Source organism: Phyllopteryx taeniolatus, chromosome 13, assembly GCF_024500385.1.
Source record: "Phyllopteryx taeniolatus isolate TA_2022b chromosome 13, UOR_Ptae_1.2, whole genome shotgun sequence".
Lineage (NCBI taxonomy): Eukaryota > Metazoa > Chordata > Actinopteri > Syngnathiformes > Syngnathidae > Phyllopteryx > Phyllopteryx taeniolatus.
The window spans coordinates 910,343-928,853 of NC_084514.1; positions in this window are offsets into that span (position 1 = coordinate 910,343).

Sequence of the window (18,511 nt, forward strand, 5' to 3'; positions counted from 1 at the left end):
GTCTGTTTTGTAAAATATGAGACTGTAGTTAGTAGGCTCACTTGTAAGAGCCAATGCTAGAGCTGTATTGGAAATTGAGATTCTTTTGCCCACCAATGACTTCATTTTGGATTGACACTGTCAGAGAGGTATTCATGTAACAGTATGATATCATAGTCAGAGTAAAATGACTGTGCTGCAGCATAGTTTTTTTTCTTCTACTTCTACTACATTCACTGCCATTGACGGCTTTAGAAGTCAAATATCCATATTCACTGGGAAGGCTGGCAGTGACTTGTTTCAAATATTGGACGTGGTGTGCGCTTGACTTGGGCTGGCGGATGAGTTTGATCTAAGAAGTGGATCACAACTCCTGAACCCAATTCAGACTATTCTCCTCCCACTTTTGTCAGTAACTTACTATTACTGCACTATTGTGCAGTAAGTTACTGTGATACATGTTTACTGTAATCCTGTATATAAATACAGTAACACCTAGTTACTGTGAAAGCAGTGTACAGTTATGGCACTGTAAACTTGAATTACAGTAATTGACCACTCAAATGGCATCCCTCAAAATCCTATGAAATGTCTGACAGTGTAAGGAATGACCAATGGCCAATCACTGTAGACGGTCTGATGGCTTCAGTACTTTTACATCAGTGGTGTACTGAAACTCTGTGTGAGTGTGAGGGTGTCTTATATTTTCCTGCCCAAAGCCCACTTTGCTTTGAATGACAGTTTGGCGATCCCCTCAGCTTCGCACTTGGACTTCTCAAGTGTACCCTCTGTTAGTGCCAACAGTGCCAATTCCTCCCCACTCTTTAATATCTCTCTTTGGGCCCTCTCTGGCTTTCACCAGTAAAGGCTCCTCCATGACAGTTGGCCATCGTCGGCGCTTTTCGGGAGACAGTGACGGGTGCGTTCCCAGCCTCGGGCCTGTGGGGAATCTCTGATGGCTTGCCTGTCAGCCGGCCCCTCCCCGGCAATTAGGAGAGTAAACACAGCACCCGGCTCAGCTTGGGGGACACGAGGAGGGTGGGGTGGGGGGGGGGGGGGGGCCTTAGGGCTCCTGTCTTACTGCTGCTTGAGTTGTCCACCGGCAGCTTTGGATTGAGAGAAATATTCATAAGACGGAATCAGGAGGAGCCGTTACACTTCCTCTCTGAGGAGCCACTGAAGTGAAGCCATGATGAGGAAACTGACCGCTCGAATGGCGTCCCTCAAAAACGGGTGTCAATGTTGAAAAATCTTGACACAATTGAATGTAAAAGTCAAATGAATTCTGGAGTGCAACTCTGTCTAATAAATCACAGCATATCATAGCAATCCCCTGATACCACGCACATATGAACCCCTCGTGGATATGAGCGCTGCAGTGTTGCCATGAAGTTCAAATAGCAGGCCTTATCCTTTCCAAGATCCTGCCTTCAATGTTTTTACACAAAAAGTGCAATACAGTGCAAGTGGTACCTCGACTTCCCGTTGCCCCAACTGATCAGTTGTCCGAGTTCAGAGCCGTCGCTTGGTCGCTTTTTTTGCTTTGGGTTGCCGGCTAAAATTTGAGTCACAAGTGAGCTTCAGATACGCTTGGAGAAAAAAAAAACCAAAAACAAAAAAAAAATGCAGAGCCACAGTCACCAATGCACGTTCAGCGGTTTATTGAACAGGGCAAAGACACAGATACAAAATGCAAACGATCAGGTATTGCGCAGACGCTGACACTGACCCCGACTGATAGCAGCTCCTGAAGTCACTCACGAAGCCACGCCCCTAAGAGGCACATATCAACACACCAATGTCCAACAGCGTGTTTGTTGTGTGTGACTTTTGGCTTCATTACACCTTGTAAAACCATTTCATTTCTTTACATTCTCTTTTTATATTTACATTTTACAATACAGTGCACAGTTGTTTTATTACAACAATTGACACACAGCACAACAACAACAACAACAACATAAAACAACAATGAGAACGGGCAAAATAAAAAGAGTTGAGATTTTGCACAGCAGCGCTGGCGTCGACAGTTGTTCGATGGTGCTGTTATGAAGCATGTTAAAAGGAGAACTGTAAGATGAATAAAAGACATTTTTCAGATGTACAACAGCATTAATAATGTAAAGACATGATTCTTAGCATTCACTAACGGCATCGCTATTAAGCACAATTAAAAAACAGTTAAAAACCTTTTTGATATCCAATTTCATTATTTGTCTCAAAGATTCAAATGAAATGCTTTTGAGAAACAGCAGTTTGCGTCAACACTCGATTCTAAAATTACTCGAAAAAGAGTCAAACGAATCAAGATGAGACGTTTGTGTTCGGAACAATTCTTCCGACATACAACGGCGTGAGTTTGAAAGCTTGCTTTTCAGAATTCGATTCAACCAGAAAGAAAACGTTGAGAAAAAGAGGTTTTAAAAGGAGCAGAAAAAAATGAAATCATCTCATTAAAAAACAACAACCAACGTTCTTCTGCTGTATAACAGCATGAGTCAAAACACTTGACTCTCCCATTCAGATGTGATGTGTTGCTGTAAAACAAGCACAGGTATAATTCTAATAAAAGGATAGAAGCACAAGATATTTTAGAGTGACTGCTCATCTTTTGGCCTTCCCACAATAATGTTCAAATAAGAAGGCAAAATGAGAACTATGCTGTTGTTTTTACACATGAGCATGTTTGTTTGTTTTCACAATGCAAACCTCTACTCCACCTATAATCCTCTCCTCCACTTTCTTCTTCTTCTTCTTCTTCTTCTTCTTCACCGTACCGCTCTCCTGGTTGCTGGGGGAACTGGGCAGTGGCTGCTGGAATTTGCTGTGGGCTGGACTTGTAAAGCATGGAGCTCAGGACCAGCTTAGTAGCGGCGCTGGGCCACCCCGACCGTCCTCAAGCCCCTCAACCCTCCCGAGGCAGGGAGGCCGGCTGGGGGAATGACACGACCGGGAGGGGAGGAATGTTAGCCGAGGACCTGCCAGACAAGTGCCATGCGGCGAGCGACGAGCAACCCAGACAGAGAAGAAGAGATCTCGGCCAACGGAAGCTCATCCTGTCACTGTCATTTTGCCTGTGGCGGATGCGAAGCGAGCTGCAGACACAGTGGCACCACATCTGACTGCCGGGACCTTTTTGAATTAAAGGCAGCCCCTCTCAAACAGAATGCAACAAATATTGTGCATGGCTCGTTTCAATTGAAATCAGCCAAGTGTACATTAACCACCATCTGTCTCCATTACACGAGCATGATCACATGCGCTAGTTTCTGTGTAATTACATTTCAAATCAGATGGTGTGCATCACAGAGAGCGCACAAACGGAGGGGTCTCGGTGCCATTGCCAAAGTTCTTCTTTTTTTTTTGCGTGGTCCAGATAGCCATGCTGCAGCATCATGGTCCACAGCATGCGAAGACATGGGGCAGATGGGTGCAGTGTAGCAGCACAACCCCCCCCCCCCCCCCCTTTTCCTTCCAAATGTGAGGAAGCAGTGGTGGGAATGGCACAGAATGAGAGGCAGCGCGGGTCCATGGCTGAAACAGAAAAAAAAAATGTTGGAGCGGTATTCAGGGGCCGGGCGAGCGTGTTTGGGGAGGGGTGGGCGGTGTTGGTGAAGATAGTCCCGCAGAGGACAGGCAACGCCGCATTGCTTTGAAATCCGAGCGCAGGGGCACGAGCCCAGGGAGGAGAGGCAGCGTGGCCCAGCGCCTGGTTAGACAGGCAGTCACCGCACTGGGCCACGGTCCAGCTCGGGCCCCCTCCCAACCCAGACAAGCCCGTCTGGCCCGGGCTTACTGGAATCAGGCGGCCGACCCCCAGCGGACCGGCCGGAGCCCTACATTGCTGGGGCCCCTCTCAAAGACTGCTAGTTTTCCAAACAGCAGCACCCGCATGGGGCGAGGATCGATGGCGGTGTACCTCTTCCAGCATGGATGGGCGCCTGCCGCTGATGATAACCCCCACCTCGCTACCAAGCCATTCAGCCTTCAGGGCCTGTGCAGGTCCACACATCGCCATGGCAACAGTGGCATGGCCGTACACACAATGTGAGTGGGCAGCAAGCCAGGTGCTGCCGAATTGGGATGAAGGAGGACATTTTGGGGCACTTTCATTGTGTGTTATCTCTGTGATCGCAGGATTGCCATATCTTCACCAGACCACCGATGTCATGGAAATGAAACAGTCACCTTTTTCGAAGTGCAAACAATGTTTTTTGATACAACTGTCAGAAGAAATCAACTGCTGTTGAAGTAAAACCTCAAGAAAAAGTATACGTAAGCTTGACTTGCTGGCAAATGTACGCAGGGAGTATAACTCACTTTCCAGAGAACACTACTATATTTGTATTATTGTCCACTTTGTCATATTGTACTTAGTAGAGAGACAGATTTGTATCCAGTTCCTACGTCACAATAAGTTCCATTTGCAGTTCGACCATCACACTTTTCCTTTTTGCCATCACTGACAAAGAAAAAGAAAAATAGGCTTCACCTCAGGATATTTACGTGACTTTAAAAAGATATGTTTACATTTGAGTAAAATTCCAAAGTTGACGATCTCTTTGGTTGTTTGAGTGTATTTTGTAACACTTTGCACTGCTTTTTTGTATTTTTTTTTTTTTTTACAGACACTAAAAACCATCCCACAGTTTGTTTTGCATGTTTAAAATTAAACCTTTACGGAAGAATTGACCTGATACGTTGCTTCTGTGTCGCAAGATACCAACATTAAGCTTGCGTAAACACAAGTAGTTGGACGACATTCACAGCAGCCGCCTAAAGTTGACTCCACGCCCACTCTAAGCCACTGGAAAGACTCCGTAAGTGGCGGGATGCTGTTTACTGAAAGTGGATATCTGCTGTTTGTTTTCTTGTTCCGCTCCCCGACTGTAAACACTCCCTGGATTTCCTTGAGTGCTGTTTTAAAACGTGCATGTTGCTGCATGTGCACCATGTGTTATATTTGCTGATAACAGGATTTACTCCAATTGCGACTCACCAGTTGAGAGAGGTTAATTGTCAGCGCAACCAGTAGAATGGCGACATGCAATCATTATTAGCCTGAGTTGCTTTATTATTTAGGGATGCTAATTAGGCATTAGCCCTGCGCTCCTTTTTGGATCACCACTTCAATTGAGCGGCGAATTGCGTTCAGTCTACTTTGACGTCCATTTATCAAACTAAAGGAATGCAGTTTTGTAGATGTCCTTACTGTCTTTGTGATTGTGAAACTGAAGAGTTATTGATCCCCAAATTAGCAGAGAGAGTGCGTCCACGGAGTGCGTCTTCCTTTTGGTCAACGGTGAGGACAATACATTCTATGATTTTGGTTTCTTTTCTTTGCTGCTGATTTTTATGCTTTGGTAATTCCAGTGTGCGTCAAAGAGGAGCGTTCAATACATGCAAAAGTGTGTGTGTGGGGGGGGGGGGGGGGGGGGAGCACTTGAGCAGAGATTTGCAGTCTATTCTCAGAGAGAGAGTGTGTGTGTGCCACCCATGTGGATGAGTGTGGCAGTAAGACGAGGTGGAAAGTGACATGGAACGAAAGCAAGAGATCAAGGCATGGCTGCCAGTGCATGTCATTGGCCTACACTCTCATCAAATAGCCCCGTGCTGCTTGTGTTGCTGCCCAGACACAAATTAATTTGGACGCATGGAAAGACTGCAGAGCCCGAGACTCATCTCTGCCCTTTCAAAAGAAAAGACACCAGCGGAGAGCGCTTCTCCAGCAAAGGGGGCGTGTGAGGATGGCTTTCAGTGGACTGTCTGGAATAAGATGGGAGGGAACACGGGACATGGTTGAATGTGCTTGTCCTGCTATGATGACAAGATGGCTCCGGCCAACCAGGCCCTCCCCCCTTGTGGGACACAAGGGGGGACAGCAGTGAGGTGGAGAAGGCAGGCAAGGGAGTGGACGATTTGTGGTTAGCCGCCGTTTAATCTCCTCTCTGGCTCACAGCACATTCTTTCACTACATAGCCCACTCCTTCTCTAATCCAAATCTGGACATACTTCATATGATGACAAGGTGATGGGGGTGGGGGGCTCTGTTGACCAACTGAGATGGAACATGACTCTTTTCATTCAGGCTAAATTGGATATGATTGCCTCAGAATTTGATAACGATGGGCATCTGCAGTCGTACTCAAGTCAGTAGCCTATGTTTAAATAATGATAGATAACTACCAAAGTGCATTTAAGTGTACAAAGAAGTCCACCACTATAAAACTTCCATTACAAGTGTGTCACAGTAGCGGCTCGAAGGGTTTGCGTGGCGTTATGGTCAAAATTGGAGAGCAGCAGGAGACCAGAATGTATTTCAATAAAAACACGAAGGCAAAAAAAAAATCATCACTTATAAGCAAACGCTAAATGAACACATTCTGAAAAACAAGTAACAAAGAAACATGGTGGGGGAAAAAAAGCACTCACTGCTACAAACTACAGAAAAACTTGATGTGGCGTAAGACAAAAGTGACAACAACAACAATGAAGTGACACAGACCCAAAGAAAGTAGGGAACAAAATACCAGTAAACTGATGAGACAACGAGGCACACATGGACAAGACACGAGTGGCTGGAGGGAGTTGATTGGTTGACACAAGGAACAGGGCTGACAAGTTTAGGTGGAGAGGAATACTTAACGAGCAAAACAAGACATGGACACACCACAAAACAAGATATAACATAAAACGAAATCAAATCCAAACAACAACAACAACAACAACAACACAGCTCATGACGGAGTGATGACGCATATGCATATGGCGACGCTAGCACCTTACTGCTTACTTTATGTGACTTTTGCCGCATACTCGAGAGATGACAACTTCGGACCAGCGAATCAGGCATCAAACTCAACTTGGTTTCCAGTTGACTTCTTCCCTAAAAAAGATCCGAAATGTGTCCCATTCATCAAGAACAATGTCCAAAAACAAAAAACAACTTTCTAAAAGGAATATATCGTTTAAGATTCTCACATTTGATTGTGACTGTTCTGAGATCTCTAATAATATTATATCCAATGTGCTGCCTTTGTGTAATTTTCTCAATGAGAGCAGGCAAACCTTTTACATTACTATCAGTTGCTAGGCTAAATTGTGGAAATTGTAATATTTTATATTATATTATATTCTATTTTATATATGACACTGAATTCTATGTGTTCTGGAGGAATATGTATCCATACCTCCAAAGAAATTTCGGAGCTGAACCAATTAAAAACGTTAGCAAAGAGTCTGTTTTTATTTATTTCTATTTTTGTTCGAAGTGACTCTTCTTCACCACTGCCATTTTGTAAGCGGTGGGGAAGGCACCCGTCTGGAGACGATAGCGGACACCATTTGAAATCTGTTCCTCAAAGAAGCCCTAAGATGTTTTTTCGAGCGATGTGGGAATTGGATCTAAACGGCAGTTTGTTGCGTTGACTTGGGAGAAAATGCAAATGCAACTCGAGCAAAACCCTCCATTGTTTCCTCAGATAAAATAGTTTGTTCAAAATTACGTTCCGAGATAAAAGAGTGTATCTGATAGCATCAATCTTGCGTCTGAAGCGGTTCGCAAAGTCTTTGCAGATGGCCCCGATGGTGTCACGGGAGCGTTTATGGAATTGATTTTGGTTCAAAGGCCCTTTCACATTCTTATGCTAATGTTGCTCACTCTTTTGGAATAGGTGTTGCAAAAAAAAGGCCAAAGACAAAGAAATCCAAACACAGAATCATCGTTTTCATGCTCGCTGATCGGAGATCTCCTGAGGTGCAGTACGCTGAGGCAGGGGTTAGGGGCATACCTTGCGCTTCAGCGGACCCTCGTCGGCATGTCGTTAACCTCCCAGGGCTAATCAGCCCTGTGTTTATGCCTAAAAGTCAGGGTTTGTTTGCGAGGTTCCTGGGGAGGGCTGCACCCCCCTGCTGGAGGACAAGGGAACAAAACAGCAGCATGCTAACTGAGGGGGTGGGACTCATCGGCTGCTTAGGCAGCCCCCTGCATGCTGTCTTAAGTCGCTTCAATGAAGTCTTACACAATTGTTGTGGAAATTTGAACGCCCCAAAAAACGGACTTTTTAGCAGCAGTAACACAAAACGAGTGGAGCATGTATTCGAGGGGCAGCAACATTTGGATTTTAAATGGTACTCGTGTCTTCTAACGTATGTCAATAAAGAACACACACACTTTAACTCAAAATAACATCAAATGGGGTCATAATAATCAGTTGGTGATTGCGTGTTTTCAGCGAGGGGTGTCAATTACCTTCCATTCATTTCATTAATTAGCAGAGTTTACTTAAAAGAAAAGCTTCACATCTCAAGAAAGAATGTGTCCTAACACTTCAAATGAAGAATGAAGCAAAATAAAGCACAACTCAGATGGTTTTTCAGTATAGCATGTTCATTTTTGTATCATTTTTTTGGGGAGTGGGTGTTTTGTGCATGAGCTCAGAGCTTTTCATGTTTGTGCTAGCTTGAAATACTTTATTTGTTTGGCAGGTCCAGGTGAAAAATAATGCTGGCTTTTAAAAAAAACAAAAAAAATCATATACATAACTTACATGAAACTTGTATGTCGGCCACGGTCAGGTATTAAAAGTGAAATAAAAAAGCTTCCCGAGCCCGCCAGTGTGAGCGCCACTCAGGGTGAATTCAAGAAATGGGGGCTGTTCGGCGTGCGGCGGGAGCAGAACAAGAGCCTGGTAACTTTTGTAGTCTTGGGATCAAACACCAGTGGTGACTCTGCAAACTTTTCAGCATTTCTTCTTTCTGTGCACCGCCCCCTCCCTCTTCTCTACAGTAGTCATGCCCCTCACCATTTTTCTACATCTGATCCCTTTTAATTAGAAAGCAAATTCTGCAGCCTGCAGAGACCTAATCCCCTACAAGGCAACAATGCACCGAGTAGCTTTGAACAGCCCGACCTGCCACCCTCAACCCCCCCCCCCCCCCACGCTGCTGGACTTTCATGGGGAGATGGCAAAGGGGGGCGGGAGATGTGTTTTCTTCCCAGAACATTATTACTTAAAGATACATGGGGCTGCTATTCTATTTGCATTTTTCCAACGTTAACAGTAATTAACAACTAAGTGACACGCGACGTGTGTGTATGTGTCCCGACTGAGTCTATCTCGCCTCGGCTGATTTGCATATATATGAATGTCCCTTATTGTATAGATTAGATCCCATTAGTTGCGGTGAGTGTGCTACAAGGTGCGGCAAGTCTCGTTAGTATATTTAAAATCATGTTGAGATTGTTGGAGGCTACAGAAAAAGGGGTTGTGGGGGTTATGCCTCTGGAGCAAGGTTAAGGGGTGATTAGATGCTCAGACTATACAGTATACTGACAAAAGACTCAGATTAGATTCCTTCTGCCCAAAAAGGGAAATAGAACTCCATTACGGCCGCCTGTATCAGCCATTACCAGCATTCGTTTCTTCATAAATGTCTACCAGAATGGAGCACAGCGTGCTGAAATTAAACTCATCCAGTTGTGGCTGGAGTCTATTTTCTTATCATTACCAGTTTAAATACCAGGAACGAGTTTGAAGGCAACAAAACATTTGATATAATTGCTACTTATTCATTTTAGCATTGAAAGTTCATTATTTTTGACTTCTTTTTGTTTTCTTCAACATGGTTTAAACCAAAGTAAGGAATTTTAGTCAGTCATAATAATAATAATAATAATAATAATAAAAAAGAATTAGAACATTTCCAACTTTTAATATTTGCAAAAACATCCTGAAAATGTACTTAACTCTAGTGAGATCGTAACTATCAATCACAGGTGACACACTTGGAATACAGGTTGTTTATGTGCCTGTATTATTATTATTATTATTATTATTACGTAAGATAACACCCGTCCACATGAGGAAAAAAACATTTTTTTTTTTTTTTTTTGCATTACTTGGAATTCTTCTTTCTAGAAATTAATTATTTCCCAACCTTAACCGCTGTGAAATGTACACAAACTACAATGTTTCAATCCAGACATGTCTGCAATATATCGACAGCTGAGTGTGTATGAACCTTGTGCTGGTATGTCAAGTAATACCTTTCATATCTTCATATGATTTGCCAGGCAATTGTACAATTTCCGTTGTGACGCTCTCAGCCCAAGCGTAAGGCGTATATTGAATTTTTCTAATTCACTTACCGAGTGTTCTTCCTCTTGCGGAACCGAACACAGACGGCCTGCCAATGTCAGGTTTACACAAGCCGTGGAAAAGTTTGTAAGTCGACTTGTCAGAAAATCACGAGCTCAATGGTATGTGTTGAAGTCATAAGTCATGACTGTATTCATTAGAATTCAGTGTACTGTCTCTCTATGGATTCATGTGCTCAGTCGGTGTATGGAAACTCATTTACAGTCGACATCCTTTCTTCAATTGAAATGTTTCAGCTTGGTCACCTTTCCCCTCTCACTGTACCAATGTTGTCTTAAAGGGGCTCAAACACTCTTATTGACACACTGAATGATCTTCCACAGGAAACCAAAGCCATTACGTGAAATAACTTCATTTAGCTCCCACATTAATCATTGCGTGCCTAATTAGCATTGATGGAGATGCCCTAAGCAGGGATTCATTTACTCAAGGCCCAATTAGTTCCCCACACTGTCACTCTGTCTGTCAGATGTCGGCGTGTGTGTGTGTGTGTGTGTGTGTGTGTGTGAGACAACTGTGGAGTGGGCTGCCTGGATGAGCAGACAACTACAGCGTGGGTCACACTCTTTGCCTGAGGCCATTTTGTTCCTCTCCTCCTCAAGGGTTCCATTAAGTAAATAGCTACTTAGGCATTATTCTAATCCCAACCCATCTCATTTTTCTGAAAAGTTCTAACACAGTTTTTCATTTTAGAAACTTGGTATAATTAATGATGGCTTCTGAAACTGTCGTCCGTAGTGTTCCATGCGCATTGTTAATGAAGGTGAGCAAAGTATTGGCTGTTGAGTTTCGAAAAAGAAAAGTAATACAAGTGACGCGAGCTGTTTTGAGCACAATGTATTTTGATATGGAAATGGGCTCGTCTACTTCCTGAGGACTGTCAAGGTGCCTATAAGCAAGGCACTGAACATCTTCGACACTTATTTTGTTAGAGCAATATTATTATCACTATTATTATTTGTATTTTAAGTTGGTATTTATCGGCGCCTTCGTGAGCACTCAAGAACACGACATAAAACATAAGAATTCAGGAGCAAAAACAATAAAACATAAATGTGACGAATAAAATAAGAAATGAATGAGATTTGATCAATGAACACCCAACAATCTGTGAGTTGGCGATCATTCAGAGCTGTCATTTAATATGGACCTATGTGACATGATAGAGAAGACATTCACTTATTAATAAAACATCAGCCCTTAATGCGCTATAACAACTCATTAGCATGACAAAACGAAGGACTTTGATTTGATATGTATGCATTTCTATGAGCATTTTTGTTGTCCTCTTGGGCCCGTGCTGGCTTTGAGGTGCTGCATCCTTCTACAGATGGGGCGTGGGGGGCAATGGAGGTCACGGTGAGGACTGCTGGGACTTGCAGAGACGAACGCCTCAATGGGATGTTTTTTTCTTCCCCTTCTTGTACAGTTTTGTTGTCTAAATGTTTTACAAACTTAATTGGCATTCCCCGAGGAGTCCCGCCAGCTGTCGGCCCAATGGCGGGGGTTCCTAATTTGGTGCAGGGCGAAGCCTCGCTGCCGGGGTATAGCTAGCAGAGCGTGCAACACCCCGCTCGCTGCGCACAGCCCGATCGAGCCTGGGGTTTGTTTGTTTTCACTTCGTTTGTTCGGCAACAGGAAGACTTTAACAGCTGCCATCTAACAAGCAGAATGTAGATGAAATCAAATACACTGTGACGCTCTGTTGAGGCATTGGAGAGATGGTCCAACCGCTGGGGAAGCCGGCATCAGAGCTGTTGTACTTCTCGAGACGGTTCATGATTACAGCAAACTCGGAGACACCCAGGCAGCTTTTTTGTAAACCATCAAAAACACAAAAGTTACTAACAGTGAGTCATCATGGGCTCACTTACTCGCCATAACTTCCTGCTCTTCTTCTGACCTGAAGCTCAAGCAAATGAAGTTCCCACGCCACTCTTTCATTTGGACAATCTGATGCCACCGGAGGATTTCAGAGTTCAAGTGAACCATTCCAAAAAAGTTCAACTTAACTTGATTTTTATATGAAGAGCCAATTCAGATAACAGAGGAGAGTAAAGCACTTGAGAGCATTAAAGATTTACTTAAGAAATTATAGTGGATAAGGAAATGAAGACCGTAGAGCAAACCTGGACAAAGTACGGTACGTGGGCCACAGCCGGCTCGTGGGCCGCTATAAAGTCAAAAGGAAACTCAAACTTTTTTGGAAGCGGTGCTTTGATTGTGATGTTTATGCGTGTGGGCGGAGCAATAACTTGTGTCTTCAGTGTTGCCGACTTAGCGACATTGTCACTATATTTACGGGCGTGGGGACTATTTTTCAAAACAGTGACAAGTCACAATGCCAAAAGTGGTCATCATGTTGTCAATATCACTGCACAGCGGAGGGAAGAGGGCCAGTGGGATTTACCTTTTGATGGTCATTTCAGAGGCTAATATGGCTGATATGAGGGAGTGGTTGGTGCACACTTCAAAAATATAGATCATAGATGGATGCTCTAGACATGTTTTTTTTAAAGGCCTTTTCACACCGCACTTACGTAGCGCAGCGCGTGGTCGACCGACCCATTCGTCCCCAAAAATGTATTTTAAAAAAAGAAATAAAAGATTCAGAGGTATAAGTGTATGGTCATATCAACCTGCAAGCGGGTTTTTTTGTCCCATCTGTGACACAACCACAAAAGCTACAGAGTGCTTGCTTAGAGTGGCATGCATTTTGGGTAAGCGAGATGAGCGCCGCTGTAAGTGACAAGCGGGTTTCTCTGAGGTCAAGCCATGCCAGCGTGTTCTGTCTGAAAGGCGTGTTGACTCTGTGCACATTATCACCAAGGCATGGCACTGCATAGTCACACAGGATAATCGGGCTGCCGTGACGGTGCCACAGCAGGAAATGGAAAACTTGCTGGTTTTTCAAGGGTAAACAGGACTCATCTTGTGGCGATGACCCCACGCTTTGAAAACATCTACTAGCACATTTGAATCTGTTTGATATTTGGTGTGCTTTCCTAAAGGATACGTAGCATGCTCTGAATAGTAGATGTACAACAGCAGGAGCTGGACTTGCTGTGAGCCATGCTTCCACCGAGCAGTGCACTTCAGTTCAGTTTGCCACAGTACAGTTTAGAATCCAAAACTCGATGTGTTGTTTCCATCACACAGTGCTTATGTGGAATGGCGAGAGCATCCATGATTTTTTTTTTGTCCTGCTTGTCCTCGTTAGGTTTATGGGCAAGCTCGAGCCATTGCTGCAAACACTGGGCTGAAAAAAAGAAGGAAATGATTAATAGATGATTTAATTTAAGCAAAAATGATCTTCCAATGGAACAGAAAAATTGGACTTAGCAAGAGTTCTCAAAAAAAGTAGGGGGTCACCAAAGATACAGTTCAAACCCAAACCACAAGTTTTCCTCTGCAGTGTTGGCCAGACAATCAAGCAGTGCGTCTACAAAGAGATCTTGCCGCGTTTGATTTGTTTGGTGCGTGAGAGGAGCTGAGAGCTGCGGCGGGACAACTTGTGGCTGCTTCACCGTGACAACGTGCCTGCTCGCAAGGCCCTAATCATCTAACAGTTCATGGCCGAGAAGAACATCGCCATGCTGGAACCAGCTCCCTACTCACCTGACCTGGTTCTTGTGTGATTCCCCCCTCTTCCCAAGCTCAAGTTGATCATCAAGGGGAACTGTTTTAAAGATGTACACCGCATCATGATGGCCGTGACGACGGAGATGATCCTGGAAGAATTCTTTCAGGAAGACATGCCAGAGAAGGCTGGGAAAGTGCGTTAGACTCCAGAGCGATTTAGTTTGGCGGGGAAGAGGTTTGTAGTTTGGATTTGAATTTGACTGGCATCTTTTCTGATGCCAGTCCTGGAACTTCTCTGTCACACCTCATATTCAATTATTATTTTGATACACAACTCACAACTTGAGACAACGGAAACATAAACAATGGGATTGCTGTTCTTTTAAAGCCGGCTCCTTGGGGGCGTGGAGTTTAGCAGTTTAGCTTGTGAGACGTGAAGAATTACCGTTCATTGCTATGTTCAAACTGTCGGCATCATAAAAACTTTATTCATTGTACAGTTAATGTATCACCACTGAGTAACATTTTTACACTCTTAACTGTCAAACGACATAATATGAAGTTCAAACCGCCGTACAATAAACTTGAATAAAAAGCAACAAAAGTGTTTGCCCTTTGATGGCTCATGACAGACATGATGCCAAACCAAACCAAAGAAATCAATAAATGAATACATTTTTGTGGAATTCAAAATTGCACTACTTCAGGGGCATTCGACTTTAGCATTTCCACTGTATACAGTGTGAGTACATGCTAAGATTTAAGCTATCACTACAAAAGTAGGCCTACAGGACCACTGCATAGATCTTGGCAAAGCTCATCAGCTCCTTTTCTTTCTTTTTCACAGCTTTCTTTCCTCTTTTTTAAACAAGAGGTCAGTTGTGGAGGATGTAGCGGGGATCAAGGGATCTAAGGCTTAGTCGGAGCGCTACATTCATGGCACATGTGGCTGGTGAACATATGCTTGTGGTCTTTATTGGCATTCTAGAGGGAAGCCAATCAATTAGAGCTGTGTTTCCAAAGGGGCCCTTTGGGATATTCCAAATGACTTTGTGGCCATGTACACACTCGACAACCTGCTGATTGACTGGACTTGACTTCATTGGTTAGTGAGTGACTTGAACTTTATCAGGGGAGGGTCTCGGTTGTTCCAGGAGACGCTAGTGAGTGGGGCATTCAGGTTAGCCTTTCTGATAGACCTGCATCGTCAACATGGCAAATGTTGTCGCAGGACAAGGAAAAGAGAGGAAGTTTTGTCCAACGGCCTGACTGTGGCAAGGAGCACACGGGGGTACTGCTGATTATTCAACACGTTTCTCTAATCCCGCCCTTGTGGTAGGAACCTGTGAAAGAGTCTGGTCTTTGTGCCGCAGAGGCTAATCGTGTTTTGGAAACGCCGATCGAGGCTAATCTTCTGGCCTGCCTCTAATGTGGAGCCGCTGATATCCTCTGCTGCGATAAATTAAGCTACTTATTAATCTAATTATGGTACGTTCATCCCGGCAAACTTTCATGTGACTTGGAAAGCCCCCTTCATCACAAAATTCCTGGCCCACTCTGTTCCCCCTGCTTCCATACCCAAATCTTGAGACTGACTCCACTCATTCACTCCTCCCTCTGTCCTGGCTGCTCCAATTAGGAGCCCTAAGGATCTTGGTCTTAACCAATTTCTAGGCTCCAGTCAACCTCTCCACTCAGACTGGGGATCAGTCCCCCGACAGCCCCACCCTCAAAATCTCCACCTGCTTTAATCATTTATTTCTCACTCTGTTTGAAGTGAAGTATTATCAATGGCAGCCATATATACATACTGTACATACAGCCATCATTTCCACTACATAATTGATTGTCCATCATCCATTTGATTTTAGCTCAGTTTTTCCCATGTTCTGCATTTACAACTTGACTTATCTTAAAATGAACTTACACCCTCTGAGTTGAATTCAATCCTTTCTTTGTGATTGCCAGTGGCCTTAAATCTATTGTGTGTTGCTCAGCTTTGAGCTGATGTTGCTCCTGCTGTGTTATTCCAACTTGCATTGGTCTCCTCGAGGTGAAGAGCTTGGAAGTGAGAGCAGGATGACAGGACCCTTGCCTCCGTGGACAGTGACCCCGAAGAGAGATGAAAGGAGTTCTCGTTTGCACTTTAGCAGCTCAAACTGGGCTGCAGTCAACCGTGAAGGCTCGCTTATGGATCCACCTTTCTTCTGCCCCTCTCCCCTTCCCCGAGCTCTTTCATTCCAGTCAAAGGGGAATCTCAGTGAACCCTCGTGTTTGGACCTTCTTCTGCCCCTCCTTAAGTCTTTCTAAGGGCTCTCATGCCTTTCCATAAGGCCTGTGAGGAATGTAACCTTTAGGGGCCGTTTACACGACGCTGCTTATGACTAACATCGAATAAAAGCGTTTTTATTTTGGTAGTTTGTTGACAACAGCATTTTTGGAGGCCAAAAACAAGTCTCCAGTGTGTATGGTATGGCTGGATTTTCACTGTAGTTTCGTTTCGTTTCGTTTCATTTCAATTTAATTCATCCATTTTCTGTCGCGCTTCTCCTCACGCGGGTCGCGCGCGTGCTGGAGCCTATCCCAGCTATCATCGGGCAGGAGGCGGGGTACACCCTGAACTGGTTGCCAGGGCACATATAAACAAACAACCATTCGCACTCACATTCACACCTACGGGCAATTTAGAGTTGTCAATTAACCTACCACGCATGTTTTTGGGATGTGGGAGGAAACCGAAGTGCCCAGAGAAAACCCACGCAGGCACGGGGAGAACATGCAAACTCCACACAGGCGGGGCCGGGGATTGAACCCGGGTCCTCAGAACTGTGAGGCTGACGCTCTAACCAGTCGTCCACCGCTGGAGCCTCTCCCAGCTGACTCTGGGCAAGAGGCGGGGCACACTCCGAACTAGTCGCCAGTCAATCGCAGGGCACATATAAACAAACAACCATTCGCACTCACAGTCACACCTATAGGCAATTTAGAGTCTTCAATTAACCTACCATGTGTCATGAGCCATGCCCTGCAGTTCCTCTTTTGGAGCTTGGGTGGCGCCTTGCACCTTGTCTCTCCCTCTCCTCTTTTTTCTCCCCAGCAATCAGCATCACCTGTGCCGCGCACCTGTCTTCAAGCAGCACTGATTACCAGTATTTCCAGGTTTCGTGATATGAACGTAATAATCCTACGACCCGCATCTGTACTCACCCAATTGTGTTCTTCTCCGTCTCCAGTGTTCCTTCCGTGCTTTCCTCGTCTCACTGACTGCTCCAGCCACGCCGCCAAGGTACCCCACCTGCTTACGTTCCCGCTTCCTGCTCGCTCCTTGTCCTGACGGTTCACCACCTTGTCTTGGATATCATTACCCTGAGCCAATCTGCAATAAACCATTCTAAATCTACTCCCTCCGTCTCAGTCTGCTCTTGGGTCCAATCCAACTCACATCCGACTTTGCACCATGACAGAATACCCAGGCCATGACGGACCCAGCGACTACACAAGCGTTGAGGGAAGCGCTCGCTCACCAGAGTGCCCATATCGGCAGACAAGATAAAGCCCTCCGTGAGATCATGGATTCCCTGAAGATTCTCACGGAGCAAGTTTCTCTCCTGTCCTCCCAGAGCCACCTTAGCGACCCACCAGTGAGTAGTCTTCCCGAGCCCGTAGCCGCCGCTCAACGCCTCCTCCTCTATGAAGAGCCACATGTTCCTCCTCCCGACTCTTACTTGGAGGACCTCGGTTCATGTAATCAATTTTTACTAAACTGCACTCTAGTTTTCGACCTACAACCACTGAGCTATCCAATTGACAGATCTAAGGTCGCATACATTATTAACCTCCTGTGCGGTAGAGCTGCCAAATGGGCCACTGCGCTTTGGTATAATTCCTCCCCGGTACTCACCTCGCTAGACTCCTTTATGTCCGAACTCAAGCAACTCCGAACTCGATCACCCCGTTAAGGGTAGGGAAGCCACTCGGCGCCTTCTAGCTCTCACCCAAGGTTTGAGTTCCGTGTATCCCTTTTAGGCCGGATCAGTTTTTATAATTGAGGTTTGATAATCAGACTTGATCAGTCGAAAAGAACAAAGTTTCTAGAAGGGAGAGAGACTGACAGAAGGGTCCTGTAATTGCTGTGGCCACATCACGGGGCGGGAGCAGGCCCAGAAGTCCACCTGAGAGCAGCCCGGCGGACGGGACACGTCCAACACCGAGGGGCTCAAGGCGGTCCGCTGGCCGTACCGAGGCACCCCGACAACCGGCCACCCAGTGGGGGCCGCGGGGACCCAATGCCACCCCCCAGCCAACTTACCCACCGCCACACACGACCCCCCCCCCCCCCCCCCCCCCCTCCATCTCCAGAAGAGCCAGACGAACCCCCCAACCCGAGGGTGGGAGAGTGTCCCTTGTTTGTTGGAAAGGAGGGCAAATAGGGGCACCCGACAAGGGAATGATAAGGGGGGCATCCGAACAACTTAAAGACGAGCTCGCGACCAGGGACGAACCCACCTCCCTCGAGAATTTAATTTCATTAGCCATAAAACTAAGACACGTAGTTTCACTCCACCCACGAGGGCTGCGCCTCCCACGACTCCGCCGCACACTAAACCCCCTGCCACCTTCGCTTCACTCCCCACTGGACCAGAGGAGCCTATGCAACAAGGTAGGACCCGATTAGGCCCCCAGGAAGGACAGAGCTGCTTCACTCAGAGGTTATGCATCCATCCACGATGACACTTATTAATAATAACAACAATAATAATAATTATACATTACACACAATCAAAGAATAA